Source organism: Lepidochelys olivacea (genome assembly GCF_965140295.1).
Source record: "Lepidochelys olivacea isolate rLepOli2 genome assembly, chromosome: 13".
In the NCBI taxonomy this organism is placed as follows: Eukaryota; Metazoa; Chordata; order Testudines; family Cheloniidae; genus Lepidochelys; species Lepidochelys olivacea.
In genome coordinates, this window is record NC_140423.1 from 19,582,917 (window position 1) to 19,588,916 (window position 6,000).

Consider the following 6,000-nt stretch of genomic DNA (forward strand, 5'->3'; position numbering starts at 1 on the left):
CAGCTATGTTTAGAAGTGCAGACTGTCGTAGAGCATGTTTCTGCACCCTATATAATAATAATATAATATAATATTAGCTCTTTCATAGCACTGTTCAACTGTACATGTCAAAGTGCTTTGCAAAGGAGGTAAGTATTGTGTATTTTATAGATGGGGAAATTGAGGCAGAGAAAAGTGAAGTGACTTGCTCAAGGTCACAACACAGGCCCATAGCAGAGCTGGCAATAACTCAGATCTGAATCCCAGTCCAGTGCCCCATCCACTAGGCCACACTGCGTTTGTAGGAAAAAATCAGCTCCTTTATACATCAATTTATGGGTTTTTCCTCATTGGTTGTTTCTGGGCCAATGTTGCCATAGGCAGAGAGTCTATATACACATCATACAAGCTAGATGGTATAGGGCAATAACACTGAAGCTGGATGAAAATTTTCTGTCAAAACATTCTGTTGGCAGAAAATGGCACTTTGACTAAACTGAAATTTTCACCAAAAAACACACTTGTAAAAACACACACTGACCCGTCACTTTTCATTTGTCAAAAATCAAAAACTTGGTTTTTTTTTAAATCCCGCCCCCCTTCCATTTTCATTTACTTTTTTTCACATCTGGAGTTCAGGTTGAGTATAGATCAGTAATTTATGGATAAATATATTACAGGGATATTGTAATTATCCCCAAAACAAGCATTACAAATCCAGGAAGTTCAGAGTTAAGCTTTTAAAAGAAATCCAAACATGCTGAAGTCTGGAAACACAGCTAAGGCACCTAAAGAACCATAACTTTCCCTGTAGTACTTTATTTTATTTAGCGTGTGTATAGTCGTCTAGCCAAGCGATGGCATCTTCAGTAGCATGATGCAGTTCTTCTAGGCCACCGCTGAACCTAGTTAGCAGGCATTCATCAACAATGTGCATTGTCGTCTGTGTTGCTCACATCTGTGTTGTGCCGCAGCTCCAAGCGTCAGCTGGAACCGACAGGTTCTACCTCTAATGATGCCATGTAATAACTATATGACTATTATTAATGTGTAATAGTGTTTGTAGTCGCAGATTAGATTAAACTGATTTTTAGACACTTTAATTTTGTTGTCTTTTCTCCCTCATCATGCCGCTAGAAGGCACAGTTAAGGTTATTTGGGTACCTTTCCTGTGCATTCCATACCTTAACACAGTTTGGATTTCTTTTAAGTTTAGCCTTAACTCTGAATCGCTTGGGCTTGTAATGCTTGTTTCTGATAATTACAAAATCCCTATAATGTTGTTACCTTTTAAGTCTAGCTCAATGTTTTTATGTGGGAATTATTAATAAATAGCAATACAAAGGAAGTTTCATACAGGAACACTCAAGAAATGCAAAGAGAATGATACCATGTAATATTTCTAATGGTCTGAAGATATCTAATATCAGCATTAAAAGAAAAAAAGATTTAACGTTTAGGTCCAGAGTCCAGCAGTAGGCTGTCTCTGTTTTTACCCTTCTCTGGAGCAGCACAAACCAGCCAGAGCGTACTAGGCACTTTCACCCAGCTCCTGGCCTCCATGTTCCCCTGTACACTCACCCAAGTTTCCCTCATGTCCCGTGTATTTCTCTGCGCATATTCTCGCCCATTTTCTCACTCTCTCCCTCCCACATCCCCCTATAAGCCAAACTACTCAATTTCCCCTTCCTGTGGCTTTCTCCTAACCACACACACACAGTTCCTGCCCCCTCATACCCTCCCCAATCTGTCCTTTGTTTTCTTCCTTTTGAGTAAATCTGTCACAAGTGGTAGTTTTTTAAAACAGATTTTTAGGATTAATGATTTTTAACCCATTCTTCAAAAAAGAACATTTCTTCTCAGCAGGGGGTCAATGGATAATGTTCATCTGCAGAGAATTCCATGAAGAAATGCCCTCTGCCATTTCCTATTCTCAAGGGGAGTAAGACTACAGCGCTGCCCTTAGCAAAGATACCCTCTTACAAAATGGTGACTGCCTGCTATTGAGAGGGGTGCCCAAGATGTTAACAAATCCATATTATAAAGCATCTGTGTGATGTGTTTTTGCTTCTAGGCTATGCCTGTATTCCATTTGAAACTGGTATTCATTGTCTGTGACCCACAGCAAACATAAAACAAAACCCAACTCTCCATGTACCGGCAGGAGCACTGAAAACTGGACCAGCCATTCCACATTCTCTGAAAATGAGATCTCCATTGTTACTGTGTTTGGTGAAAGGGACTCCCAGGTCACGGTGGGGCAGTGGCTCTTGCTAAGCACTGCAGTGGTGCTTGTATCTTACCAACTACAATTGAGCAATGACCTTGCTGCTGTGAAAGATGTACAGGAAATGGGGGGAGCCTGGGCCAACAGGCTGATATTATGATCATTTGGCATCAAGCTCAAATGTTGTAAATGCATCAGATGGCACCAATCATGTAGCAGATTTCTCAGCACAGAGCATGGATCAAGTCCTCGTGCTATTTGATCCGGGCTGGGGGAGAAATGTAGGAAAGAGTGGAACTCAAACCATTCCAAGAAACACCCTAAAGTACTAGGACCTTCTTGGAATCTCATTTGAACTATGGAACTTAGCTCTGCAAAACAGGTGGAAATAGCACGAAAGCAGGTTCTCCAATGAAGTTTCCAGTGTGCCCTGAGTTAGATGGAAGTGTTCACAGCTTGACTATTTCAGCCTGGCTCACCTCAAGTCCATCCAGAATACTACTGCTAAGATCATCGTCATAGCTTGCCTCTCTGATCACATCAGTCCCTTCATTGGCTCCCTCTTCATTTCAGCCTAAATAATAACTCATGGTGGTGTCAACCGCTGACTTCGATCTGGCTTCCTTACCCAACATTCAACTTTTTCATTAAACACCATCCTGCTTTCTTCCATGCTACCGGGGGGAAACTCTTGGGTAAAATTAATAAGCCTCACCTCAACCGTAGTGCCTACAAAACCATGTTGGTTGGTTGTGGCTAGGCAAGGCAAGTGAGGAGTTCTGACGGCCCCTCTTCCCCTTCTGTCTCTTTTGTGCTCCCTTATTCTCATGAGCTCCTCCATTCCTGCTGCTCCTCACTCTTCCTCTAGCCACAGCTCAAAATCATTACAAAACAAGGAGTTAACAAAGCTGGGCCAATTCTTCACCATGTTCATTTGTTTCATGTTACTTTCACAGAACTTAGAGCGCTGCGAGACAAAGACATCAAATAAGTTAACTCTTGCCAGCCTCAGAAATGGCTCCGTTTGAGTGTGGGGAAGCTAGGTTTACTGAATTATTTTTCTCCTCAAAGGGGCATGGACGAATTCCACTCTCAGAATAGGTTAGATAACATCTGGCAGGTATAGTTAATCCTGTCCTGGCCTGGGGGTCTTGGACTTCACTGGACAACCTCCTGAGCCCTATGTTTATGACTCTATAGGATACATGTTGGCACTCCCTGGCTTCAGGCCAGCTGGAAAAACCAAAGCAGCAGATACTCACCAATTCTTTTTAAGTTGGGCCACGTTTCTGTGTTTCTGAAGTCCTGGATTCAGCCTTTCAGCCACTTTTCAATCTCACTCCTAATCTCCTAGCTAGCAAGCCCACAGTACTTTAACCCTTAGCATGCCTTCAGTTTGATGCTTTCCATATCTCTAGTCAGCAACTTTTAAACACTAACAAATTCACTTCACAATAGCTGGTAGGGGAGATCAGTCTCACCCCCGTTTTTACAGATGGGGAAACTGATGACAGGAGAGGGAGGGAAAAGAACTTTCACAAGGTCACACAATGTTAGCGTCGGAGCCAGGAATAGAACCTAGCAATCCTGCCTCTCAATCCTTTGCTTGGTTTATTAGGTCACACCCTGTCTGACTGCCAGCCAAGTACACACTCCCAAAGGATGTGAATATCTGCAGGATTCAGAAAGATACTGAGACTGTCATTTCTATTCCTGACTGCACAATATATAGTATAAAATCAAATAGTCCACTAGATGGTGCTTGGTGGACAATGATCTGGTCTGATAGGTTAATACTGAGTGGCTCTCCTCTTGTTCTAAGCCCAAAATAGCGGCACCATTTGATTATGTACATTGTCAGTGAGAGTTATTAATATAAAGGGATCTGGAAAGATGCTTTATAGACAATGAAAACACCTCTTATTATTGTGCCTGGAGAATAGAAAATGCTAAATTCAAGACTAGGATGAGCTGAGGAAGGTGGCATTGCCTTTCTTTGCACTTCATACTGTGCTTCTGTGTAAGCTGCAGATCAGGAGCGCACAAAGTTTGTGACAAAGAGGGCCACATCAGCAACTTGCCAGCCCCCTAAAGGCAGGCCCACGTTTGCACTTATATACCTGTAATACAGCGTGCACAGCCTCAAGGCTGCGAGCTGGATCTCTCTTGGCAGTTGAGTAGCAATTGCCTGCTGCTTGAGTTCCCCTGTCATAAACGCTAGAGATGAACAGCTGTTTCTGTTAAGTCTTCACAGGCTGCATTGAGGCCTCCGGCTGCACTTTGCAAGCCCTCGCTATAGACAGTGAATCTCTTCCATGGTTGTTTCATGAGACTGAAGAGGAGAAAGGAGTAAGGGCAGCAATAGCCCTTCCTAAGACCTGCCTTGCACGTCACCCCATAGACAATGCCTGTGGGGAATGAATGAGGTGGGGAGCTCCTGTTAAATGGTCTAAAACAGGGGCACATTTCACCAAATGTCTCAGTCCCCCTCCAGCCCCCCTCACCCCACAGGGTTAGTTCTACGTCTGTAGCATGAGGGGCAAAGTCAGGGGATCAGAAGAAGCTGGAGATGGGAAAGACCCGTGGGGACCAGTCTCTGAAAATGCCCCAGCAAAATGTGCATGTCTGTCCTTTCGTGCACTCCAAGCCCAGCCCTTGCACACACAAACCAGCAGCTAGACACGATTTGTCACAAAGTTTTCACAGGTGCAAACGTGCACCAGCACATTTTGCACGTGCATCTTGCGTGGGCACAAATTTAGTTCCCCTCAGTGACTGAGCTCATCCTCCCAGCCCATACAGGATTTATTTTATTTTCCCAGACTTGAATCAGTCTAATCTTAAGTGGTGCTTCTAGCACTTTTCTTGGGCGACTGTTTCAGTGGTACAGATGACAGAGCACACTGTCAGAAAACGTTGCCAGATATGAAGCCAAATGGTGAGGCAGCGAGGCCCTGATTTCCAGACCTCTGTGTTCGTTATCATGTGGCCAAAAATATGTGTGAATATGCACAACCAGTCTGTACCTCCACATCCTGTGAATGTAATCAGAGTCAAAATAGTTGCACCTACAGAAGGCCCTTAGATGTCTAGCCAGCCATTTACCTGAGCACTGACTCTGGCTGCATGCACAGTTACAATAATTACATATGAAAGGCATGTTCCCAATTTGAGCCATCAATTCTGTAAATAAAATAATTGTAACCCACATTTGTGAGCTCTTTGGGGCAAGGACTGTCATTTTGTTCTGTGCTGGTACAACACCTAGCACAATGGGATCCTGGTCCGTGACTGGGACCCCCTAGGTATTACCGCAATACAAATAAATCAAAATAATTAATTAATAGTTAATCGGAACATACAGAAACATGAGAACATTTGAAGAGTCCTTGCTTCTTTGTTCCATACAGGGCTGTAGGTAGGAAAGCACCTGCTGTTTTACAGATAGCATTTATTTCTGAATCAGTTTATCCAATATCTATCAAATATAAAGTGATCCAAATGTTAGTATCAATTGCAAAAACATTCCTGATGAGATGTGGACTTTGGCGTTGCATGTGGACTGCTGTGTTGGTAGCACCGGTAGCAGAGACTGTTTCTGATCTGTTCCAATGAAACAATGCATGCCCACTGTAGTATGTTTCAGTGGGAGCTCTGACATGAGTGTAAACAGGTTCTGATTTAACACACACAATCCCCTTCTTTTGTAAACTCAGACCTGATTCTGATTCTGCTCCCCTGCGTTCCCCACCTAATACTGAGGGTGTAATGAAATTCAGTCCACTTGCTTGAGT